The 27502-nt window shown below is 43.0% G+C and overlaps 1 protein-coding gene across 12 annotated transcripts in view; it reads right to left on the reverse strand.

The window, feature by feature from the left end:
• baz2ba (bromodomain adjacent to zinc finger domain, 2Ba) overlaps positions 1-27241 on the reverse strand; it is a 136417-nt gene extending 109176 nt beyond the window's left edge. For 11 of the 12 annotated variants that reach the window (XM_037536601.1, XM_037536598.1, XM_037536599.1 and 8 more), the window contains exons 1-2: positions 26765-26963; positions 4935-4978 (exon numbers count right to left, since the gene is read on the reverse strand). The gene's annotated coding sequence lies outside the window, so the exon portion shown is untranslated. The other variant, XM_037536591.1, reaches the window with a different exon arrangement.
• Positions 27242-27502: the final 261 nt, after the last annotated feature.

The following is a 27502-nucleotide window of genomic DNA, read 5'->3' on the forward strand; positions in this document are numbered from 1 at the left end:
CAGAACTGAAGACAAAGCAAGAGAGAGAGAGAGAGAGAGAGAGAGAGAGAGAGAGAGAGAGAGAGAGAGAGAGAGAGAGAGAGAGAGAGAGTGAGAGAGAGAGAGAGAGAGAATTAAAAAGTGGGGCAGAACTGAAGAGAAAGAAAGAGCAAAAGAAGACAAAGTACAGATAGACAGACAGACAGACAGACAGATAGATAAAGAAAGAAAAAGAGAGAAGAGAGTTAAACAAGATAAAAGATGGGTGGTACTGATCAAGTGGTCATGAGAGGGGGCAGAACTGAAGACAAAGCAAGAGAGAGAGAGAGAGAGAGAGAGAGAGAGAGAGAGAGAGAGAGAGAGAGAGAGAGAGAGAGAGAGAGAGAGAGAGAGAGAGAAAATGTTTGGTATGAGAAAGTTCAGGAAAAGAGAAAGAATAATAGAGAGGAAAACACTGAGGAGAACGTGAGGGAAAGAGAGAGAAAGAGCACAGTGGATATGGAAAACGTCCAGTTTAGCACAGATATTTTAAGAAAGCGCGTCTAACTTTCCATCAGCACTGGAGGGAAATAATACTGTGGCTTTTCTCAGTGCTGTCCTCGCCGCATCCTGAGAGACCCCCACATCTGCTCCTATCTGCCCCACACACTGAGGAAGACTGCTCCGTGGAGATGTTCCGCCTGCCTCAACTTCTGGAAGTCCCTTTGGGTGGGTGCCCCCACCCCCAGCTTCATTCCTCTGTGCTTTCTTCATGAGGAACAGCAGGCTGATTGAGGGAGTGTGTGCGCAGCCCTCTGGATAACCTCCATTCTTACCAGGCTATGACACGCTTGGTGGTCGTGTAACTGTATATTCTCCTTAAAGACAGCGGGAGAGGAAGAGGGGCACTTTTTTGTTTGTAACGACAATGCAGGAAGTGCTAAAATGATACTCGAGACATATTTGGTGCTGAAAGTTTGCTTTTTCAGTTTTGCACTAAAGCTTTGAGGCTAATGTAGAAAACAAATAATGGAAAGTCATACTTTGCAAAATCCAGAGAATAGCCTTTATTTATTCATTTCCAGTCAAAATAGCCATTAACCCTGTATTGCACAATGTTGCCTGAGGGCAACAAACTCGTTTTCTTCACTTTATAATAACCTAATAAATATTTTAAGACAACAATAGGGTTAATAAAAGAGAAGCGTTTGAGAAAGTCAATAAAAAAATTTAAATCTCTTAGTGGGCACATTTAGACCTCTTTTTAACTTTAAGTATCAATTTTCTGTTGTTACTAGAATTTGCAGAAATACATTCGTTGCCTAGAAGTAACAATGAACAACAGCGGAATGGATTTAGCCAGTCACAAGCCAGACCTCACCACTTCAGGGGGCACGACTCCTGCACACGTTGTTTAACGTTAATGTTTTTGGATTTAATAATTAGGTCCAAAAAAAAATTATTCTTTTCAGGAAATTTGCTTTCAGGTTTCAAAGAGATCTGCAACCCAAACTTCCAAAGTTCATTCAGACGTTAGTTACATTTTCTTTTTCTCACAACTGAAGTAATCCCAAAAACACAACACACACAATGTGATCACCCGCCGCTTCCTTGCTTGATTTGTACCTGATGGTGACGGCTTTCAACAATTTTACCAGGTCTTACATATTTTCTCCAGATCTTTTCAAAGATTTTTTACACTCCTGTTTTTTGGCTTTTTTCCCTCTAACTCTCCCCTTCCTTAAGCAAGCGGATTATCCTCTGACAAATCTTTAGAATAACTAAAAACTGAAGAAGCAAACATCCAAACTCCAAGTTAGTCAAGCGGAGAACACAAATTAGAATTTTCGCCAGACCTTTTGAGTAGACTGGACACTACTAGGGATGACTGAGAAAGCACAAAATGGGAGTCGTGCCACAGAGAGTGGACAATGCCTCGCTCTTTCCTACAAGTCCCGAAAATCAATGCTCCGACGGAGCTTCTATTACCATTATTGATGGCGGGGACATGGGCCGAGGCGGCTGCCAAAGGCAGGAGCAGGTGTGATGTGTAGGAGAGTGGACTGTCCCTCCATCCCTTTCCATCTCTGTCGCTCTCACAGGCTCGCGTGGGTGGAGCACGGACCCTTAGTACAAAACCCTCAAATGCAAATGCAAACACAACCAACATTTACGGCGGAGAACTGCTCTGAGAAACGAGAGCGAACGCATCAGTGAGTCCACCTGTGTACGCTCAGAATACGCAGCCTCCACACTGCTGTAACACTACATCTCAGATTCCATTTACATACAAATTAATGACCAAAAAAACCGACGTCCTTATATCAGCACTCCTGTTAGAAGCTGACCAAAAAAACCTACGTCCTTATATCAGCACTCCTGTTAGAGGCTGGATCAATGCGAAGCGCAGAGGACGAATGAAAAACAGAAAGCAAGAGAGAAAAAGAGAAAGACAAAGAGCACTGCGTCTGAATTCAGACTCTAAGCTCTATATTGGTAAGATGCACACTAAGTACTTCACCATGAAGAGAGGGCTCCAACTCAACCACTAAAAGGGCCGTATTTTAAAATCTCAACAAATCGGTGTTATTTCATTTTAATGCATTTTTTGCTGTGACCTTAACTGGCCATATTCAAAATTTGCCAAAACTGCACCAGCAAAACAGGCACTAAATATTTGAACAATTCAAAGATAATTTTAAACAAAAACAAATTGTTTTATATAAAACAACAGACTACATTAACTACAGATAACCCTTAAATCGCTGAGTGTCCCCAGCATGCATGCCTTTTAAACCTGCCCATTCACTTGAACTAGTGGCCTGGGATCTTTTCTTTTTTCTGTGGTGTAACTGCTGTTGGTGGAGAGAGGTCGGAGTGCAGAGTACCATGAAGTGCATGCTGGGGATTGTAGTGCAACTCATGGTGAACCGGGCTAATATTAATAGAAAATGAAAATACATTTGTGGGCTGGATAGGATTGTGCCACAGGCCTGACTTGGCCTGTGGGCCTTGTGTTTGACACATGGGATGTAGAGTGTAGATTTGTCTTTTTTTAGCAGAGTCATCTCAAATCACTAAAAAGAAGTGACAAATTACAGCGCTGTAGCTCAAGTCAATGAATCACACCTGAAAAGCCACCAGACGGCTGATAAATCTAAAATGAAAAGATTTGGCTAACAAGCTTCTGCTCCTAATTTCTATAGGTGGTATGGCTCACACAGCACATCTAATGTTAATCATTATCGCAAAATCAGTGATGAACCATGACTTTTAGAGCTAGGCCTTCAGTTTGGGCCATAAATTCAAAACATTGTCAAAAAATGGACCAAAAAAAATGAAACACCTATATGATAATGCTAATTTCTGCTAGCATCCTTATGCGATTTCTAGTAGTATGACAGCATTAAGCTAATGGTGGTGCACTTTGTAAAATAGACCGTAGAGCAACCATATTGTCATAACAACGTACATCACGGCCTGGTTTTGGCGTCAGTACGTAGTGTAGCACTAACACAGCTGCTGTAGCGCGGTTTCCCTTTTTCCCATGGTACTGGGATGTGCAGCGCAGTATTTTGAATGTAACAGCTTTATAGGGAGCTGTCCACAGACAAAGCTGTCTATAGGGGGTCACGCTTGTCATGCAGTGTGAACACCTATGTCGTAACATGTCAGTTTTGTACAGTGTATGCATGTAAATCACACAATTCAAACGTGGAGTGCGTCGCCAAACAACACGATTGTCATAATGCCTGGCTTTAAAGCTTGCAAAATACATTCTGTATGCTTTATTTGAATCTTGCAACAAAAAAAACTTTTTTTTTTCCTTGTATGCTGCAGTTTTACAGCGACTCCTTCAGTACAGCGCCCTGGCATACAACTACCACCACTTCTAACCACCTAACAAAAACCCAATGCTTAGGCCACTGCTTGTGCTCATGTTCTAAGGCCCAGTCCCATTTCTTACTTTTACCCCTTCCCTTGTTTTTAGAGCGTCACTTTACCCCTTGGAACCGAGCTACAGTTCTGAAGTCATTTAAGGTGGAACGGGAAAAATGGCTAAATACCTACTGAGACATCAGCATAGTACTAGCAATTTTTTATGATTGTTAAGATGAAAAAATGCATTAAACTAAGATGATATAATGTTGTTTTTTTTTTAAACGGAGAAAATATTCATATTTGTGGGTTTCTCTGGTCGCTCACACAGCCATCTTGCTGTTTTCTCTGGATTGGTCTAAGTAATGCAGATCAATCTTGATATTAGTGCTACATAAATGATTGACTAGTAAGATTTCCAAATTTTTGACTGGAGATGCAGAACGTAGGAGGGAAAACGAGCGATGAAAAGCAGAGAAATGAGAACGAGAAGGAGAGTTGGGGGGAGAAAATGACTGTCCTTGTATTTCTGTCACTCTCTGCAACCACCAGGGACCTGAACAATGAAGCGAAGCGGCTGAGCAGATAGCGGTGAGAGGACGGACACTTCGCTAGGAGAAGCCTGTGCTCCACCAATTAGCCTGCTGCAGCATGCGGCACAAAGCTGATTTGTTTGCTCCAGAGCAGTGGCTCGGCCCCCGTAACAGCACCTTTCTCAGCTACTGCGCCATAATTAATTGCCAAATTAAAGATCCTTATTGAAAAAGAAGAAGAAGAGGAGAGCATGCAGAAGTGCATGTAGGTAATGTCACCGCAACAACTGCCTTTGGAAAGGTTTGTTTCATCTAATTGGAAAAGGAGAACACACACACACACACACACACACAAATCTCACATCTAAACGCTGAAATTAAATTAGGTTTTACATCGACAGTCTCATTCGCAGCTTCCAGCTATTTCAGACAAACGGTACAGCAGATATCCTTGACGCCAAATTTCACAACTTGTCTCATAAAGATGAGAAGGAAAATGAGAAAAGGAAGAAGAGCAACGGCCAGCAGTGACATAGGAAGCAGTAACAGTAAGAGAATACTCACTGAGTGGGAGTGTCCTCAACTCTGTGACATCACTGCTCTTCCACCTGAGAGAGGGACAGAGATAGAGAGAGTATAGTTACACAAAATACTGCCTTAATATGGAAGCCTAATGGTGTGCAAGCTTGTGTGAAAAACATCTCAAGGCTTTCACAACACCTCAACTTACAGGGGAATTCCACTGATCTGTAAAAACCTCTGCTTAATTAAATAACTGAAATGTGGACAGGCATTCGAGGTGGTCTGACACGAAATTTTGCATTGAAGAATAACTTACTGGGTAGAAACCAGGGGTCAGGATGACTATAATGCATAAGTAACCATTTTATTTGTCAAAACAACCAGGGAATCTACACCAAATTCATATATGTAATGTTGATAATGATAAAACAGTAGTAAATTAACAAAAATTGTGCTGCAACACCCTACATGTACCTCTCCACCAGACACAACAACGTCTCAGACATCAGGCAGTGCATTCTTAGCCATTTCATGCAATAACTTGCTGTAAGGAAGCTTTTAGAAGCTTCAGATGAAAGAGTGTGACAGAAAGAAAGTAAGAAAGACAAAGAAGAGACAAAGACAGAAAACGAAAGAAAGATACAGATGAGAGAGAGAGAGAGAGAGAGAGAGAGAGAGAGAGAGAGAGAGAGAGAGAGAGAGAGAGAGAGAGAGAGAGAGAGAGAGAAGGAATGAAAGAGTAACGAGAGAAGAAAAAGAAAGACAGACAGACAGAGACAGAGAGAGACAGGGACAGAGAGGTTTAACTGTCAGCTGTGTGATTTACAGATAACCCCATTGTGCCTAATGCTAAAAGGTGAGAGAATTGAAACCCAGGGTAACTGATTTCAATGAGTCGAGGCCTTTTTTAGCCTGGAGGAAGTCAGCCAGCACAAACAAGTTTCAGAACACATTCTGCTTTGTGGTCAAACCGTGAAAGACAGCATGACGTTTGCAACCAGACCTGTGGCTGGCACCATACACACACACACACACACACACAACCACATGCCCACACATGTGGGGAAAACACACACACGCGCACACACACACACACTCCCAGTTTTTTTTCCTGCTAAACCTGTTGGAATTACAGTCAGGCTTTAAGACTCCGGGTGTGTGGGATGATTTTTTTCCCTCTACTGCACACTGAGAGAACCAGCCCTCTCCTGTTTTCTCACGGCCTTAGCCTGTGTGTGTGTGTGTTTATCAGAGAACACACAGCAAACAGACATATTTCCAAACTCCTCCATCAGCATGAACCACAGAAACACACACGGACACAAACAGATGAGTACTCTGCAAGCAAAACGCCACCAAACCGGCGAAATAGAAACCTCCCACCCCCCCACTCGCCGCTAACAAACTGCAGACACACTCCGAGCGGTCGCTGTCAGAACAGTCAGTTCCTCTTCTAGGCCTGTAAAACATTTCCATGTGGGCAGTGGCCGGAGGTTTCTCGGAAGGCACAGCCAAGAGGATTCAGTTCGACACCATCTGCCTCCTACTGCTGACCGCCACACGCTGCTCATTCACACAAATCCACCTGCATCAGGGCTGGAGACAATAGACAACGTGGGGGGAGTTTATAAGGAGGGGGGGCATAATTTGGGAGTTTTATGCTCTGATCCTCATCAGATTCTGCCTGATATTCAATGTTTTGCTGCTGTGGGAATAAAACCTTATATCCCCATTTTTATCGTTTTTTTATTTTTATGATAATTTGAAAATACCTGTTGCCCTTTACTTTGTGAGTAAATTTCATGATGAATGGACCAAACCAAATGGACCAAAATAACTTGGAAAAAAGTTCTGGCTCCACTGACTTGCACTAAAAGCAAAGTCCTTCTCCCGTAAAGTCACCATTTCGGGTTTTGGGTTTTATTCCGACAGCAGCGATATGTATTTTTATAGATAATACAGCCACGTGGTGCTTTTTTCAAGTGCACTAAAGTTCCAAAATTCCTAGTATAATGCACAGTTCTCAATTCTGGTCCTGGCACTGCACAGTTTACACTTTCCCTGCACTGAACACACCTGATCAAACTTTCCTAAGGTGAACTGGGTGTGTTATGCTGATTTCAAGTGTCAAAGTCAAGCATTAATGTTCTCAGAAGACGAGCTAATTCACCCGACACGTAGGTTCATGAGGTTTATATGAGAAATGCATAAAACAGATAAGAAATGGCTGTTGCACTTTAACAGCTAGCTGGCATCTGTCAGGCTTATTTTGTGGGTGTTGTTGAACACAATTTAGTCAAAACTGAGCACAATGTTTTAAAACAGTCCTGAGAAAAGATCAGAATTGGATCTGAGTTAATATAAATCAGTTAAAACTGCCCATTATTAGCTCCAGAACTGATCTTTCAGACATCAAGTCTGCAGCGCCCTTTTTCTAAAACTGGCCGAAGTGTTTAGATGATATATCATTAACACAATGACTTGTTTTGATAAGCTTTTCGGTGCACATCTTGGATGAGTTCTTATCTGATGTGTATGTCAATATAAATCAAATCTTTCACTGTAAGAGATTTAACAGAGGCTTTGAAGCTTTAAAGACCTCAAAGACCTCGTTCAAAAGTTTGGTATCACTTTTGTTTCAGTAATGAACCAAAATTTCTTCAGGTGTATGTACAACCCCAATTCCAGAGAAGTTGGGACAGGGGCGTGTTTCCCACTGTGTTACATCACCTTTCCTTTAACACTCAATAAGCATTTGGGAACTGAGGACACTGATTGTTGAAGCTTTGTAGGTGGAATTCTTTCCCATTCCTGCTTGATGTCCAGCTTCAGCTGCTCAGCAGTCCGGGGGGCTCCGCTGTCGTATTTTGAGCTTCATAATGAGCCACACATTTTCAATGGGAGACGGTCTGGACTGCAGGCAGGTCAGTCTAGTACCCGCACTCTTTTACTACGAAGCCACGCTGTTGTAACACGTGCAGAATGTGGCTCGGCATCGTCTTGCTGAAATAAGCAGGACGTCCCTGAAAAAGACGCTGCTTGGATGGCAGCAGATGTTGCTCCAAAACCTGTATGTACCTTTCAGCATTAATGGGGCCTTCACAGATGTGCAGGTTACCCCTGCCATGGGCACTAACACCCCCCCCCCCACCATCAGAGATGCTGGCTTTTGAACTTTGCGCTGAAAACAATCAAGACAGTCCTTTTCCTCTTTGGCCCGGAGGACACGACGTCCATGATTTCCAGAAACAGTGTGAAATGTGGACGCGTCAGACCACAGGACACTTTTCCACTCTGCGTCAGTCCATCTCAGATGAGCTCGGCCCAGAGAAGCCGGCGGCGTTTCTGGGTGGTGTTGATATGTGGCTTCGCTTTGCATGGCAGAGTTTTAACTTGCACTTGTAGACGGAGCGACGAACTGAGTTCACTGACAGTGGTTTTCTGAAGTGTTCCTGAGCCCATGTGGGAATATCCGTTACAGAATGATGTGGGTTTTTAATGCAGAGCCGCCTGAGGGGTCGAAGGTCACGGGCATTCAGTGCTGGTTTTCTGCCTTGCCGCTTACTTGCAGAGATTTCTCCAGATTCTCTGAATCTTCTGATGATATTATGGACTGTAGATGATGAAATCCCTAAATTCCTGCAGTTGCACGTTGAGAAACGTTGTTCTTAAACTGTTGGACTATTTGCTCACGCAGCTGTTCACTAAGTGGTGAACCTCGCCCGTCCTTGCTTGTGAACGACTGAGCCTTTCAGTGACGCTCCCTTTATACCCAATCATGACCCTCACCTGTTTCCAATTAACCTGTTCATCTGTGGAATGTTCCAAACAGGTGTTTTTACAGCATTCCTCAACTTTCCCAGTCCTTTGTTGCCCCTGTCCCAACTTCTTTGGAACGTGTTGCAGGCATCAAATTCAAAATGAGTGAATATTTGCAAAAAGCAATAAAGTTTATCCATTTGAACATTAAATATCTCGTCTTTGTAGTGTGTTCAATTGAATATACGATGAAAAGGATTTGTAAATTGCAAATAAGTATTCCATTTTTATTTACGTATTACACAATGTCCCAACTTCATTGGAATTGGGGTTGTATACAATGGTTCTAATGTAATGCCAACCGTTTCAAACAACTTGTAGAAAATTGTAAAATGAGGAAATTGAATTTAAAATGAAATAAACACCCAAATGCATCATATTTGAAAAGCAGTGAGTAAATCTTGCTGATCAAATAGGTAGTCATAGTAATTTTACCCCAAGAAATCCCTATAAATCCAGGGGGCACAACTCCAGCACAGCTGGATCGTAATGATTAATATGGCAAGTGATTCCAAACTTCTGAACAGTAGTGCACTGTATATGGTGAAAAGGGGGGAATTACACCAATTTCTCAAATTTTCTGCATAATTCAATCATTGAGATTGCTAATAATTGTTATGAGTGCAGTTTATTCATAACAATTTCATGTTAGAACTCTTTCAGCTTTCAGAGGCATCAAACTCTTTCCATCACAGCCACTGTGTAGAATTCTGGTTAGTTTCTCCTTCACATTAAATCATTAGGAAGCGTTCAGGTTGGTTTGATCACACAGGAAATGTGATAAATCAGTGGAATTACCCTGTAAGTGTCATGATGCTATATTTTGGTCATATTGTCTAGTGCAGTGGGCAGCCCCAGAGTGTCAATCAAAGGCCGGCCTATAGAGGGGACGGCGCGGGACGGCAGGGAGCAAGGACACCCACAGCATTAGGGCTGATGTTACCAGGGAGAATTACAGTGGCGGCAGCCATAATGACACCTCTGATGTGGAGATAATGGCAGAAATGGCAGTGAAGCCGATCATCCTATACATGCTACACTATATATATATATATATACACACACACACACACACACACACACACACACACACACACACACCACTGATTACATTCACTTCACACACACACACACACACCCCACGCTCATAGCCAGGTCCTTAGTTAGCCTCTCTGCATCTCTCCCAAGCGCATCTCCATCCATCCGGCCGACAGCCTAATCAAAAACGACCTGACAGTACATTTTTTATTTAGTTGCCTGAGGGGAGGAATTTAGATGGAATGATAACGCTCCCCAGTCGGCCAGAGGGCAAATTGTGTTCCTGCATGCACACACACATGTACTACACACACACACACACATACACACACATACACACAGGGGTCTGAGGTGTAGGGGGAGGTTCGTTTTCATTCAGATTCTTTGGGGAGAGAGACCCAAAGCCTTCCAAGGGAAGGGAGAAAAAAAAAAGGCAAGTCCTGACAATTCATCTCCAGCAGCCGTTCTGGTGCAGGAAACCGAAGCCCAAACAGCAGCGATTCATCTTTTCATCAAACAATTTCAGCACATACTGCATAAAGACTCCCAGCTCACCCTCTTCCAGCCTCTCTCTCTCATGAGTTAGTGTGGCCGGAGGCCTGCAGGGCTGTCTCTTGTACTGTCGCATTAGCCGTGGCTGAAAGCTGACAGAATGAAATCTGCACTCTGGTTCCGTGACTAGGGGAAAAAGTGCATTAGAAGCGACTCCTTTTTGCTTCCTGTTGATCCCTAGACCTGTAATCTTATTCTTTCATCATTAAGCCATTAGGACTTCTTCCAGTGGCGGCTGGAGGAGGCCCACCGTGTGCAGCCTGCAAGGAGAATGGGTGAGAGCGTGTGACTAAAGAGAAGATTCAGCCATTTCTCATCCCTGTAAACACTTCCTCTAAAATGGCCACCAGACAATTAGCCCCATCTGAGAGCAGCTCGGGCCTCAGACGCCTGCTCTGCGGCTCATCACTCACACGCTAACCGGAGAGCAGCCAGTGACACACACACACACACACACACACACACACACACTCCTTCTCTCTGTCCCCTCTTGTTCTCTTAAACACCCTCAGCCCCACACTTAAGCACAAACTCCACTCCCAGCGCCGCGGTGTGATTCTTCGGGACATGTGTGGGGCAAAGGCAGCCCCACGGACCCACATCCGGTCTTGACAACACAGTGAAAATTAATATTCTGCTAGTTTGCGTGTCTTCACTTTCCCCCCTCACCTTTGAAGTTCCATGAAAATGAAGACCAGATGGAAGCGGAGGGGGAGAGGTTCTAGATGAGAGACATTTTTTAAACAAAAAGTACAATCAGTGTCACCACCACAGCCTCCGCAGGCACATGGAACACGTTTCACATGAACTAAAAGTGAGTCAAATCACAGCAAACAAATAAACTAAATAATGAACCCACTTTGGGTTTACATCTGAGGTAAGAGCTTTACAACAGACCTCGCAAACAGACGCGTCATGCTACGCTTGTGAGAAAAAGTTGCCAGGCCTTGTTACCTGCGACTGACATGCAAGAATCTCTGCCTACAAGCAAAGAGAAAAACTCTAAAAAAAAAAAAAAAAAGTCAGCAAAACATCTTTGACTTATCAAGGAACTCACCAAAACACCTAACCACAGAGGACTGAGCTACAGACAGCATTTGGCTGTCATCAACACCAACGAAGGTCTCACTACATAAAAGTTACATAGACTCTTAAAAAGACAAGGTTCTTCAAGGGTTATTTAGTCAAAGCAATCATTCTGTTCAGAACCTTGAGTTCTATATTACTGTTGTCGGAAGAAAACGTATCAAAACGTACTCCAAACTTCACAGGAGTAGAAAAAACCACTTTACTTTTAATGCAAGTCAATGGAACCAGACTTTTTTCCCCCAAAATCATTTTGGGTCATTTCGTTTGGTCCATTCATGATGAAACTTACATACAATATAAAGGGTAACAGGCATTTTCAAATTATGTCAAAAACTGAAAAACATCAAAAATGGAGGTTTTTCCCCCAACGGCACCGATTTATTTGTTTGGCTTGTCTTCTAATAAAATGACTTGTGCCAGTTATTCCTTCAACAAACACTTGTCTTTTTAATTAAATTTTTACATCCCATTGACAAAAAATAAACGGGCAAAATGTTATGTTAGCATTCTTTTCCAAATCTTATTGTGATGCAAAACCGACAATATATTTTTGTCTGCTAAATTTAAATAAGAACGGAATTAAGTACTGATTGTAATGTGCTGTACTGCACTTATGTATTGTATTATATTGTACTGTACTGTATTGTAATTTTTTGTTCTGTACTGTATTGTATTGTACTGCATTGTATTGTATTGTACGTACTGTACTGTACTGTACTGTATTGTACTGTATTGTACTGCATTGTATTGTATTGTACGTACTGTATTGTACTGTACTGTATTGTACTGTATTGTACTGTATTGTACTGCATTGTACTGTATTGTACTGCATTGTATTGTACTGTATTGTACTGTATTGTATTGTACTGTATTGTACTGAATTGTACTGTATTGTATTGTAAGGTATTGCGCTGTTCTGTGTTCGGCTCTGTTCCTTTTTCTCTCCGTATCAACAGTGACTTCTGTTTCTAGCAGTATCTGAGCTCAGGACCGGCTTTCTCTCTAACCTACTGGTAACTAGCGAAGATACATTCTCTAGATAGACAAAGCACTTCTTGTAAGTCGCTCTGGATAAAAGCGTCTGCTAAATGCTGTAAATGTAAATGGTGAAAGTTTTACAGCGCTGCAGGTTTAACCTTAGCGCGTGTCTCAGCACTACAGAACACTCCACTCCCCTACCATCAAACCGTGCGGCTATGCCAACCTGCTGGGCAGCCAGTGTCAAACCAGCACAGACAGTCACAGAATGAAATTCCTCATGGTGTTTTCCCAAATGCCTAAAAGCTCTTCCGGCTCATCTTTATTAAGCTTAGTGTTCCTGTGCACCTAAGCGAACGGACTGTCTTATTAGAACAAGGGCTCACATATTCTAATGTTACTACCAAGAGCGAGATACACACTGCTGACAGCACTAGTGACAGGCCTCGTCAGACAAGACTAGCTGATCACAAAGTAGCCCAAGTGTGAGCTAGGAATAGTGGAGCTCCGTGTAATCAAACAGGCCTTGAGATTTCACTGCGTGAAGGTCATCCCCACTGCCTACGCAGCTGTCATGCCTCACACTCACACACACACACACACACACACACGGGCGCCTGAGTTGGTCATCCGTCATCGAGGTGCTCCACGCCCCTACGCAACAGCTCACACTATCACCCTGCCATCCATCCAGCCGTCCAGTGAGCCAGTTACCATGGCGAAAAATCCCCCCTTTCTTTTTAAAAACGAATACAGCCTGTGTCTCGAACAAACATTGAACATTAGTGCTACGGTGCTCCTCAGGGGGGCCCAACATGGAGGCCTAAGCAGCTGTGATAGATAAGTGTTAGTTTTCCAGGCTCGCAGCAGTGTGTGGATTGTGTTAAGGCATTGAAGTGGCATTTTGAAGAAAAACAGTGTTGTAGTATTGATGTGTAGTATGTGGTAATACAGTGGTTTTGTGCCGAGTAGAAATTGGTAACTATAATTTAGCACTTATCATACCATCACTGATATAGTAAAATCTATGTAGTGGGACAACGAAGCACTGGTACTGACTTTTATTCTTACCCTTAGGCCCATCACAATTATTACGAAATCACCTGGGCGCAATTTCTTGAGCTGACCAAAATGATTTTCTACTGTTGGTGTATTTCATATGAAATTGGGCGCATTTTCATTCGCTGGGTTGAGCCAAATACAAGAAAACAGACAACATTTATTTAGACATATCATTGGTCCTACTAAAGCAACAAAAATGGGACTTTCTAACTTGGTCCTATAACACGTTTAGAAAGCAGCGGGGAGTAAAGTTCGCTTATTTAAGCTTAAGTTGTGGCATGGCATTTTACATGGCAGTTAAAATGAATCTTCATATAAGGTTTTATGTTCGTGACAGGACTTCCCATCCCAAGTACTGAGGTGTTGGTATTTTTCAGGGCAATCCAGAAGCAGTGAGCTGGAATGCGGTATTGAGCTTGAGGGGTGTTAAGGAAGGTGTTAGCATGCTGAAGGGCAGTTCAGAAACAGAGTGCCTTGTTGCTCACTGGTCATGCACTACTGAGTCAGAATGGTGCTGTAGAGAGAACTGAGGTTTTAGCACGTTACAGGGCAGTACAGGGACTATTTGGCTTTGCTGTAACAGTCATACACTGTACTGAGGCCAGGAGTGATCACAGTGAAAGACACTGGAGTGCTGTACTGAACAGTAGCAAGGTACAGTATGATGGAGGGCAGTGCAGAATAAGTGCTCTTTTGCGTGGGTGTAATAGTTGAATGGTTTTGCACAGGGCTGCCCAACATGGACAAAATACTAATACTGTTATTATATTCTTACACATTGGGATCTTCATATGCCTTGCAATATACATATATTAAAAAAATAAATCAATAATGTTACAAAGGGAATTGCACAGAATTGAGTTCTTTAAAGCTCTGAATTATCCAACCTTTCAGATGTAAACAAAGTCTTTCAGGTTGTTTTGATGTGAAATGGTTCATTGTAGAGGAACTGAATTTCTTTACGGTGGTGGTGATCGGAACCAGGGGTCTGTAACATACATATAGTCATTTTATTTATGATCCCAAACGACCAGGACTCCTCCACATGTCTTCTGAGATATTGTTTGTACTGCTAAGAATGGCAATAGTGCAAAATCTGAAACAGTATGTTTAATTCAGGTAAATTGCTATACAACCTGCATATGTCTCTCTGCAATTACTTTACATAAAAAGTGAATAAGACATTTTATCTTATCAGCTCATGTCAAAAACAGTCTTCAGACATCAGTCAACATATTTATAATCATTTGACACACAACCTCATTTACAAAATAAGTCAAGATTGCTGCACAAAATCTAAATAAAAACAGAGAACAATTACATGCAAATCATGTAAACTCTATATTTAATTGACAATAGTACAAAGACAACATATGCTGTACAGACATACTGGGACACAGCACTTAATCACAGGTATTTCATTCAGCCCCATTGCCACAGGTGTATAAAATCAAGCACTTAGCATTGCTGCCTGCTTTTGTAAACATTTGTGAAAGAAATGGGTTGTTCTAAAAAGCTCACTGAGTTCATACTGTGGTACTGTCCAGAGTGGTATTAGTGAAAAGTAGAAGCTTTTAGCAACCACAACAACTCAGCCCCAAAGTGTCGGACCACGTAAAGTCACAGAGCAGGTCACCAGGTGCATAAAAAGTGCATAAAAGTCGCCAACGCTCTGCTGACTTAATAACTGATCTCAACCCCATCGAACACCTTTGGAATGATCTAAAACAAAGATTGCAAGCCAGGCCCTCTCGTCCAACATCACTGTGTGACCTCACAAATGCTCCTCTGGATGAATGGGCAAAAATTCCCCACAGACACACTCTAAAATCCTGTAGTAAGCATAGTAAGAGTGGAAGATGTAATAGCTGCAAAACTCCATATTAATGCCTATGGATTACCAGTGGGACGTCAGGAAAGCTCCTTTAGGTGTCAAACATACTTTTGTTCATATACGGTTTTAAATGCTGAACCTTGCAGAAAAGGATTTGGACTGAAGAGACACTGCTGTAGTGCTGAAAATGAAATGTTTTGCTATTCTTGCTTGATATAAAATTATAGCTGCTCAACGGTTCTCTTTCATTGTATTTTCCATTTCATAATCCTACAAATGTTTTCAGTGGGTGACAGCTGAGCACCTGGACTCTTTTACTATAGAGCTATGCTGCTGTAATACATGTAGAATGTGGTTTAATGTTGCCTTGCTGAAATAAACATGACCTTCCCTAAAAAAGATGTCTAAATGGTAACATACGCTGCCAAAACCTGTATACAGCGTTCAACATTAATGCTGCCTTCACAAATGTGTAAGTCACCCATACGAGCTGCACTAATGCACCCCCTACAATCGAGAACTGTTTTTGAACTCTGCGCTGATAACAAGTCAAATGGTCTTTAGCGCAGAGGACACAGCGTCCGTGATTTTTAAAAAGAATTTCAAATTTTGATTTGTCGGAACACAGGACACTTTTCCCACTTAAGGCCCAAAGAAGACGGCAGCGTTTCTGCATCCTGTTAATATTTGGTTTCTTCTTTGTGTTTTAGAGTTTAACAGCGTTTGTGTATGCAGTGACAAACTGTTCACAGACGGTGGTTTTCAGAAGTGTTTCTGAGCCCCTGCTGCGATTTCCACTACAGAATCATGTCTGTTTTTAACTCAGTGCTGCCCGAGAGCCCAAAGATCATGGCCAGCTAAATAGTGGTTTTCCGCCTTGTCTCTTACATACAGAGATCTCTATGGATTCTGAAACTTTTAATGATATCATGTACCAAAAATAATGCAATTCCCAGGTTCTTTGCTATTTTACTTTGAGAACTGTTATTCTTAAATGGTTGCAGTGTTTGCCTGCACAGTCTTTCAAAGAGTGGTGAGGCCCTCATTATCTTCTGAAAGACCTGGCCTCTCTGACCTGTTGCCAATCAAACACCAGGTGTTTTTTTTTGTTTTGTTTAGCTTTTTTTGCATTACATAACAGCCTTTTGTTGCCCCTGTCCCACCTTTTTTGAAACATGTTGCTGGGATCAAATCCAAAATGGGCAAACATTTTTCAAAAAGCTAAAATGTCTCAGTTTCAACATTTGATATGTTGTATTTGTACACTTTTAATTTAAATATAGGCTTTAAATGACTTGCACATTGTTGCATTTGGTTTTATTTACATTTTGCACAGCATCCGAACTTTTTTGCAAACAGGGCAGTAATGCCTGGTTCCCATCACCACTGCTGTGAACAATTCAAACTTTTATGTTTTTATGAGCATGTTTTCCTAGAATTGAATATTTTATATCAAACCACTCTAAATGACTTTGTTTACACTTTAACTGACTTATGTAGAATTTTTACATTTTAATTCACCTTAAAAAAACAGGCCTTTAGTTTACAAACAAAAAGATTTACTTTTGTTGGATTATATGAATGCGTTGATTCATCCCAACACCCATAGAAACTCATCTGGCAAGAGCAACATGCTCTCTGTAAATCACTGATTCAGTGCCCACATTACAATATGTATTAGCAAATGATCTATTGTGCAGTCCTAGTTTTGAGGCACGGTGTAGTGTGGTATAAAAACAGTGTTGTGTTGCTGTAAGGCGGTACTGAACTGGTGGAGGGGTGTCGAGATGTGACGTACGCCTTGAGAGTGAGTGATGGATGGATGCTCTCCTCCCCTGGGCCAGAAGAGATGAGCTCCCCACAGAAAGTGTTGTTTCCTGAAAGATGCTGTTGCTCCTGCTGCACGCTCAAATTAGCTGGCAGTGTTTGGATTACACCAGGGAGCTCGCACGCAGGATTTACGCTAGCCCGCAGGAACACGGGATATTTCCATCCACACTCACACACACTCACACACACACACACTCACACACTCACACTACAACTACAAACACTCAGCTACAAAGTTAGACATCTATTAGAACCAGCTGATTTGCTTCAACATTCACCTTGGCTGGGTGGTATAGATAAAATTTTATATCATGATATCTTCCAAATCATGTTATCACAATTTTGGATGATGTGTGTGTTTAATCAATAAAGCTACTGGACCCATCCTCACAATGTCTTACACACCTGACACACATGCTTTGTCTTGTTTTTCCCCTCGCTTAAAGAGGGATTCTGGCCTAAAACTAACATTTATTACATTTTCATGTTATGTAATACTCTGACACAGCAGCTGCCCCATTGACTTGACAGAATTTATTATTTTATATTCCTTTCTGCTTTCTTTTTTGTTCGCTCAATATATTACCCGGCTTGCATTTCACAAATTATGTCATACAACATCGGACAGAGCACCTCATTAAAAGTTACACCCACGGGAACATCGAGTATTTTAAAAGGTTTCTTCAAAGCAAAATATAAGGTTCTGTTATAAAATAAAAGGTTTTGTTTCCATCAATACCACTACAACTAAAAATCATCACAGTATATCATAGGCTGCATATCATTCAGCACTCCACAATGTGTGTACATAATTCTTTGTTATGGACAGGCTTCACACATTCACAGGGAGGGGCTCTTTCCAGGCCTCAAGTTAAAGACTCTCTGTGTAACCTGGGGCGATGTAGCCTTACACAGCTCTCGTATTACATTCAAGTGTCACAGCTAGATGCAGCTTTTGATACGGAGAGAAAGACAGACGCGCAGAGAAGAGGTTTTTTGAATAGCCATATAAAAACAACTACACAACACTACTCTACAGCTTCCCTCCACTTCCCGCAGTAAAAATGGAATCAGCCACGCAACATAACAGCCGCACTTACCAGCTGATCCGCACACACACGCACACACCCCAATCAGTCCAACAACCGGCATCCTTTGTGCTTATTTCAGTTCCTCCACTCGCAAACAGATTACCTAACCACACTACTGAATAATTCTAAGGCTCAGACGACACAAAACGCTACAAGACCAGCCATTTGTCTGCATGTTTAGCCATTCTGTAACAATTGAAACACACATCACACACACACCTGCACAATATATTGTTTGTTAATAGATGACAAAATGTGGGTTTTTACCATACAGATATGCAATAAAGCGGTCATTTGCACTGAACCAATGCTCTTCTGTTTACCATGTGCATCCTGACCAATCCTAGATGGGCTCATTTAATTGATGAGTTAAAGAATTTCATGTGATCGAACGCACAGCTGTGAAATCATGCAGGCCAAACTTTGTGCAACTCAGAGCTGTCATAAGGCATAATTCCATTACTTAGCCATTTAATGCAAGTTTGCAATCAACACCAATCAAAACCTCCCTCCAGCACTCCTCCTACCTTGTATCGTTAATACACTGTCCAACAACATCACTGTAGCCATCATTTTTTGCACTCATTAGTCTTGGTCATACAATAAAAATGAACCACAGAATAAGAATGCATAAACTTTAAAAAAAAAAAAAAAAACACTTCACTGTACAAAACAAAGAAGGCTTTAAAAAGACTGAAATATCTGAAAATACTATGCAAAAAATCCATTTAATGCAAACCCAACAGCACTGTCTGTTTCTTATGGTAAGCAAGAACACCAGAAGAACTAAAAATATGCATGATCATCCTACAAACTGCTATTTAATCACTGCAGAGAGTGATTGTGACAGCTCAAATTTCAATGACACTATGAAGCAGTATAACTGTGGTACTCCATCCATATCGTGCCAGCTCTAACTCACACATTTGGTGCGGCTGGGCAAGCATCTGCTCACATGAGCCCGGGTGGACTGTCTAATCCGGCGTGTGTTTAGACTCTAGGAATAGGCCAGTGCTGCATCTTCACGCTAGCCTGGATTACAGGCCTTAATCCAACCCTCTCAATCTGGAGATCTTTTTTTAAAAGCGCAGTGCTAAAAGGGGCTCGCACAGGGCCTCTGCTAATCCAATACTGCTTTGTTTACTCTTCAGAGGCCTAGTTTAACCCAGACTAGCCTCAATCTCCCCTAAAAAATAGTCTCTTCCTTACAGTGGCAAAGCTGAACAGACTTTGCCTAAAACAGTGTCGCAGAGCAGGCCTAGTCTGTGTAATTCTACAGAACAAGATTCTGACTCATATTAGATGGAGAGCTCAGCTTGCTGCATCATGAGAAACAGATAGCGAGTGTGATCATCAAAGCACACTTAGACAGGGCACCATCTGTGTTTCCATGGGGTGAGATCCACGCACTAAAAGACAAAAGCTTGCTTCTATATGGTGGAGGCTTAAAAGATTCTCTTCATTTTGTTCTCTTCTTGTTTCTCTCTCACTCCTGTTTTCAAGTGAAATTAAGAAAGTGTAGAAATCCTGGCTGCGCCACAGCGTTCTTTGCCAGCGCAGCTAAAATGAAAAGCCTTTGTGGCAACAGTGACCAGATTTTAAATGCAGCTGGATCAATAAATAAGAGGGGGCTGTACAAGCACAATCTCTGAGTGTCTTTTAGCAGCCCTGTGTATGTGTGTGTGTGTGTGTGTGTGTGTGTGCGCGGTGGGAGGGGGGTCAAACACTGCGAGTCCCGCAGACAGCTGTCTCAGTGCAGTAAATTCTCATCCAAAAGCTCCACCAAAATCCCATCTCACTTCTCTCTCTCTCTCTGGTTCTCCCAGAGGAGGAGGACCATTCCTGCCATTCCTGCAATCTCTGCTATTTCTGCTTCAGGATGCAAATATAGCGATAAGCAGCAGAACAAATAGGCCAAACTACTGGCATTTCCAGCACGGGCTCCATTATCTCAGCAGGGGCGCTGCAGCGCAGGAGCAGCCTGCCCAACACACAGGCAATATGACAGGCTCCTGTAGGGCAAACAACACCAGAGAGAGCAACCGGCACGGAAAAACAAGGAGTCTAATCTCTCCAGAATCATCCTCAACAGCAAACCAGCAAACACTACTGCAAGCTTCACTTCAGAGTGGAGGAGAGAGGAAAAGAAAAAGAATGAAAGAAAGACTAAAACAATTAACCAGCAACAAACCTTTGTTTAAAAGAAAGAAAGCAAAAAAGGAAATAAAAAGAATTTAATGAAATAAAGAAAGAACAAATAAAAGAATGAAGAATAGACAGAAAGAAAGAAAGAAAGAAAGAGAAAGAAAGAAAGAAAGAAAGAAAGAAAGAAAGAAAGAAAGAAAGAAAGAAAGAAAGAAAGAAAGAAAGAGAGAGAGAGAGAGAGAGAGAGAGAGAGAGAGAGAGAGAGAGAGAGAGAGAGAGAGAGAGAGAGAGAGAGAGAGAGAGAGAAAGAAAGAAAACCAGTGTCACTTAAGGGATGGGAAGACAGACAGACAGAGGGAAAGAAGGCCTTCGGCTAAACGTCTCACTCCCAAAGTCTGAGCCTCACTGATTAACAACAGCAGAAAAAAGGATGAAAACTTTAAGAACCTGTTCACCACAAAAAAGCACAAAAACAACCATCCACTGGTGCAAACGCACACATGGTGCAAACACAACTTCCTCTGGTTAATGCCTTAAAAAGAGATGTTACTGCAGCGTGTGTGTGTGTGTGTGTGTGTGTGTTGTGGGGGGAGGCTTGTTTAACTCTTCTACTGTTTTCTTCAGGGAAAAATCAACCTTTTCACCTTGCCTGTGAAAAACAAGAACCCAGACAGCCTACGCAAAAATAACCTTGGGTTTCGTCAGGGATATTCTCACATTGAATGATAAATAGAAGCCCAAGGGACGCTGGGCGAGAAAGCAGCTAATTGCCTGCAACTGAAAGTCGGCCCCTGTGCCTCATGCGTGTTTATGGGAAAACAAAGGCTGTGTGGTGTGACCTGCTTCTGCAGCCAGCTAAAGGAAGAGCGCGTTCATTTAGGAGCAGGAGCGTCACTCTTCTCCCAAAACCTCCAGCTCCTCGTTACCATGGCTCGCCGGGCTAAAGGTAACGAAGACCAGGTTTCGCTAAGCAATTATCAAATCCACCTTGACTAGCTGAACTCCTGCTGACACAAACGCAATGACGACAGTCAGAATAATACACACGCTAAAAAAGCAACCCGCATGACCTGCGATCCTGTAAACAACCAGCCGAGTGGAAGCACATGCTGCGGCTCAGATGTGTGAAAATGCTAATGCTGGGTTTTTTTCCAGCATACAGTATATTCACAAGAATATTAAATAATCCTGAAGTAATGGCTTAAATAATGGCTAAAGTGATGAAAAAGAAGTTACTGACAAAACATTGTGGTTTAAAATCGACAATGAATTCCTTGTAGTTCCAAAATACAAGGTCATAGCTTTAAACAGCAACATCATTTCATCACTTCCCTTTAGAGCAAACTGGTGCAGCCAGCCATATTTCCACAGTACACAGGGCGCAAGTGATAACAGTGGGTCACTGTGTCGCAACCATGAGCTCTCTCTCTCTTTTCGCCCAGGTTTTGGACATTTATATTATCTATACCACTGCTCTAATAACAATCTGTAATCTTATATCTTCAAAAAAAGAAGATAACTGAGTTCTTGTGGAATGAAGGAAAAGACCTTCGCTTTATTGAGCGTCAAATGGAAAGATGGTTCCCGGTCATCCACAAAGCAAATCTCAAATCATCCCTTTTTTATTCCCCACTGGGGCGATGAGGTAATCTCTCCTCCCCAGTTACACAATTCCATACCATTTTAGTCCCCAACATGTCCTTTCACCTTTTTTGGTAGCCTTTGAATGTTTTATTCAAATTTTCCCATCAAATGTTGGCAACCAGAGGGTTTTATCAGAATCAGTGGAAATAGTGTACTGATAATTAGCCATCTTTACTTAGTCGGTGCTTCACCATTATTTAAGACTGCGGGTTCCTGCTGTTTATTTGGGGTTGAGAAGCTTGACGATGGATAATACTGGCTGATATTGGAATGTTTACCCCCTCTAAAACTGATATCAGTTGCAAATTTCCATACAGATCTGGCCCTTGTACCAACCAGCCCAATTACACACTATTAAGATGAGTGCACATTACATTAGATTATATTGCATATAACCTATGTTCAGTATACAATTGGGGCACAGCAGCAATTGAAAGCAAATGGTGCAATGACTGACAAACTAAATTATTAGATGAGCGAGATGCTGGGCAATAAAAATCACACAGCCTATGTGGTCTTACAGAAGGGCAATGACAGGAGCATTCTTCATGGTTTATAAGGTAAAACGCAGGCCTGGCTTATTACTATCATTGCGGCCTGATGCAAGGACAGGTACTCTGCTTTGGAGGCCGGCATCATTGACCTGCCAGCATTGCATCTAGTTATTGGCTGATTCATTTGGCAGTTACTGGACGCTTGTGTGGTGCATGGCGGCTTGTATAATCACACTGGCCTGTGCATTTGGGCCTTTTAAAATGACAGGTATTAGAATCGGGTGGCCGTCTCCCACAGCTTCTGAGAAACAGCCATTTCCCCTGATGCAGTCATTTCTCTTGGGCCAACACCAAGTCTTCATCGATGGCTCAACCTCCAAATAACGAAAGATAAAGCAAAAGAAAGAGCTTTGCTCTCAGAGAAGTGTTTGCACATGCGCTGGTCCCAGACTTACACAAAGAAAGGGAGGGGGAAAAAAACATCACTACCATGCTCTTGCCAGTCTCCTTTGATTTGTTCTTGCTCCGTCAAGCACAACCCTGCTTGGCCTAATTTTTGGTTTCCTTGCGTTAAATCTGTTGCTAGTTCAGTGTGCCAAGGTGTGCCTTGCTTCACTGAAAGCTGACCACATGGCAAAAGGGTGTTAGTAAGAACACTGTTTCACTGGTTGAGTCTACAATTGTTTTTTCTATAAAAAGATATCAACAAAAGATTAAGGTCCACAGAAAAGAAAAACAGTTATATTTGACTGTACACCAGTCCCAATGCCAAAGAAATATTTTCCCAATGGTGATTTATTTGCAAATATAAAATAACTGCCTACTCTAATTAGAGCCTATTCTATTTAAATGAACCTAAAGTACATTCTCAACACCATAGCCTTCAGCAGACTATAATAATATGGTTTAATCCATTAACATGCAGTGTCTACTGAATCCACACAGAGCCATTTATTCATTCTTTGAGCCTATCAAAGAGTGACAGAGCCAGGCAGTTTAACGGCTCTCCAGTTATTCTTCACGTATCAGCGGTAGAGGAAAGCCAAGCGGGGTCAGATCATTTTTAACAGACTCTTCTTATCACCGGCCCCTGTTTTAAACGCTAGCGGATTAGATACACAAGCCAGCGTGCATATAGGATTGCCTGTGCCGCCGGGGCTGCCCAAGATTCATTGGTTTCGGCATCACAAGCCCCACTTCCTACAACCTACATTCGTCCTAATCAGCTTACCAACCACCGCAACTTTGGGTAGACATGCGAACAACTGCCTAGGCGCATCTCGCCTATCTCGGGATCCAAATTAAAGCTAATTCCTGGCCGTTCAGAGGGCGCGCAGGCGTCTTCTGGTAGGCCTAGCCCATCCACATCCTGACAGGAAAACAACATCCTGCTCCGAGAGTGCGAGGCAGACACTCCAAGTCTTGGCTGAGACCTGACAGTTTTTTTTTCCTCTGCTTTTTTTTCCCAAAGCTAGAGACATTTGTGGGTTTGGGTGTGCTTGAGAGAGCACAGTATGAGATCTCTTCAAACCCCAACAGCACAAACAGGTCCTGACAGATTTGTTCTCCCTAATTCGCAGTAAGGGAAACAGCACAAGTATATTAGAGGTCTTCTTCTGTGTGCTCAGCTGCAGCATGCACGCACACACTCACACACTTACTCACTCACACACACACACACACAAAGAAAAAGCCAACAATAGACACATTTCTAATGGAAGAGGAGAGTGGGTGAGACTGTTCCGTTTCAATTCACTGATACCGCTAATGGCTTCTTAGCGGTTCCATGAAATCAAGCAGCTGTCAAGTCGATGCATCAGGAGCAGGGAGGAAGAGACGGCATTCCCACAAGAGAAAAGCATCAGCGTCAGGATGTTTGCTTCAACATCTGCTCCCCTGCACTCGCGGCTTTTTTTCCCCCTCGCACAAGTACACATCCAGACAAAGAGATGGGAGACGGAAGAGCTCACTTCCACATCTGACACAGACGTTCTGTTAAAACCGCTGCCTGCCCTGTGCATAATGGCTGAGGCATCAGGCTCAATGAGGCTGAGGCCTTACCACACATTAGGTTCAAACCTACCACATGACCAGTTGCTCTAAAGGGCCTGCTGGTGTGCCAACCTTCCCCCAGACTCTGACTGGTGATGACACTGTGGCATTTTTAAATCAGTGATGAAAGAATTTTTTCAAAAGAAAAAAAGAAGACGCCCAAGAGCTGACCACTATCACGTGGTCAAATAAGGCCTTACTCATTTCTAAGACCATTCCAGAGGTCAAGATGTACACATCAAAATCGGAACTAACCCACTTCAACAAACTAGCCCAATCCAGCATGGCTGGGCTTCTGATACCTCCTCAACCAGTCCTTCCATGGACCCGCTTTCGCCAACCTTCACACTCCCTCTGGTCACTCCGATCGACAACAGATGCTTTCATCCACCTAGTTCCAGTCAACCTTCGTTCACTTCACTTGGGCTGTGACCTTTCGCATAGTACCCTACAATAGGCAAACCACAAGTGTACTCTGACCGAGATCAGCTCTAAACCTGCGCACCAGTAAAACGACTGAAATACCATTTCATCAGTCCTGCACCTCACAGTGGGAGCTTCCTGGAATGAGCTTCTTAAATAAATAATAAACTCGGCTAATGTCCCCTGGTTATTACACTACTAACATAAGTATAAATATATGCATGCACTTAAGTCACATAATAATGTGTAATAATCATACATGCTCAGTATTGCCCTATAAGGCCCCCTTATAATAATAATTTATAAATACACTTGTTTTATGAACGCGTTACATTCGCTCTGGCATTGAAAAAAGGAATTCTGTAGCAAAAATCCTCAAACTTTTATTTGTAGATGCATCGTTTAAAAACCAGGACGCCTCGAGCTTCGTGGTAATAATAATAAAAAAATTAATTATATAAATAAATTCGTTACAGATCAAGACAAACAAGCCACGAAATTACATCATCGCACATCGTGGCACGCAATAGTCTAAAAAAAAATCAAACGCTGATGTCATCCGGTCCACCTGTAAACACTGAATAAACAGCTCGCTTTATCGCCTGGACGCGATATCGCGCTGTTAACTCTGCATTCGGGCCACTGTCACAAATGATTTCCCCGCAGAAAATCGATTCGGGTCGCAGTGGCCCCCCGTCTCCCCTCCAGAGCAACAGCGAGCGACAAAGTCGTCGCTTTCTGCGAAAAAAACGCTGCATATTTGCTTAAACTTCGCATGACGTCACCGTCGCCGCGCTTAAGACATTTCTAAAGTTTTGTAGCTGTAAGACTGTGTGAACGCCGGTCCCGGTCCCGGGCTCGGGCTCGGTCCCGGTCCCGGTGAGATCCGGCGAGTTCAAATTAACCAAGATGGCGCGAGCCTTGTTGTTTAGAGGGCAGGGGAAAAATGGAGGATATTGTAATTTACACAAAGGGATAAATTTCAACAACTCGGCCAGGCGGCAGCTGCTGCTCTTTAAGGAAGCGACGAAGATAAGAGAACAGAAAACCCCCACGACTCACGCCAGCGAAGCGCCCTGGCGGCGAGGCGGGCGAAACAAAGCGTCCGAAGTGGACCGTTTAGCACCGAAAGGCAGCGCAAAGTGCACAAACAGCGGCTTTTCCGCCGTGTTTTCTCCGGGAAGCGCTGTTAGCTTCTGCCGTCATCTGAGAGACGGACATTAAACAGACCAAAGGCAGCGTCAGCAGCGGCTCCCCTACCTCCGCCTCCGAGCGAGCGGCTCTCCCGCATCACGGATTCAACGTTTCCCCCCTTTAAAAAGCCCCAGGCGAACCCAAAATAACGGCTTTTAACGGTCGCCGGTCCTCGCGAACGTTCCGCGACGTCTCGCGACCGATTCGAAAGTGTTTGTGTTTAAAAAACGGCAGTTGAGCCGCACGCGAGAGGGCACAAAGGCACGAGTGCTACTATCAAGTCACTTAACGTTACGCTACAGCCTCCTCGCCTCGACCCGCACCGAAGGGGGGGAAAAGTTCCTTTTCGCCGGTAAATGCCGCGTTTATCGCCATCAGCATCTCGGACACATCGTTCCGGGGTTTCGACAAGTTCTCTCGCTTTAACGGCGCTGGCTTTAGCGCTCGAGGGACCCCGCGTTAAGGGGGAACTGTGGAGTTAACGTTAGCTCCGGCGCTAAAGAAATCAGCCAGCGACGTACACAACATTGATTCGCCACTCAAATAACTGATAGCATGTAGCGCTCACCTCGCGACGGAAGGAGAAGAGAAATAAAGAAAGGAAAGAAAGAAAAGAAAGAAACTTACCCCCGTTTTCTTCAGTTCGGACACTTATTTCGCCTAATCCCGCCTCGAAGTAGCGCCTGTTTTCTCTCCCTGTCGCGGTTTGCCGTGTTTTGTGAGAGGCCGGTGTAGCAGGAGATGATGAAGAAGGGAATTGGGCAGTAATTGAGTCTCGGTGTGAGTGACTGTGCGGGGTGTGTGTGTGTGTGTGTGTACGCGGGTTACTTACGAGCGGCGGATTGAAGGAGTCTCCTCTCAAGGTTTATTCTGCTTCACTTCAAGGAATCAAAGTGACGTCAGCTCAGCTCGCGAGTCCTTCCTCGCCATAAAACTTTCATTCTTACTTGTGGGACTAAATGAAGCCATTAGAGCTTCAGTCGTTCGAGGCGTTTCGCTCAGTTTTCACGCTAGAAGGAAAGAAAGAAATGAGACAGTCGCTCTGGCGGTTTGACCCGAGACACTCGGGCTGTTTGGTTATGAGTCCAAGCGATGGCTACAGCAAGTTTGTGATGGCCGGAGAAACGACTGCGTTCTTTGTGTTATTGTTGTTTATCTCAGTTATTTATCACTGCTCGATAAACTGCTACCTTGAAGTGCCCTGTGGGGGAAAAACCCAGTTCTGTTTATCTGCGGAGGAACATTGATTAGCTGACGGGACATTTATTTTGTCTACACCATTTAAAAGGGAAGGCAGAGGTTATACCTGTAGAACTGTGACCAGGTGAAGAACCATGAAAACCGGAGAACCTGTTGTGCATCATC

This window comes from Pygocentrus nattereri, chromosome 30 (genome assembly GCF_015220715.1).
Source record: "Pygocentrus nattereri isolate fPygNat1 chromosome 30, fPygNat1.pri, whole genome shotgun sequence".
Classification (NCBI taxonomy): domain Eukaryota; kingdom Metazoa; phylum Chordata; class Actinopteri; order Characiformes; family Serrasalmidae; genus Pygocentrus; species Pygocentrus nattereri.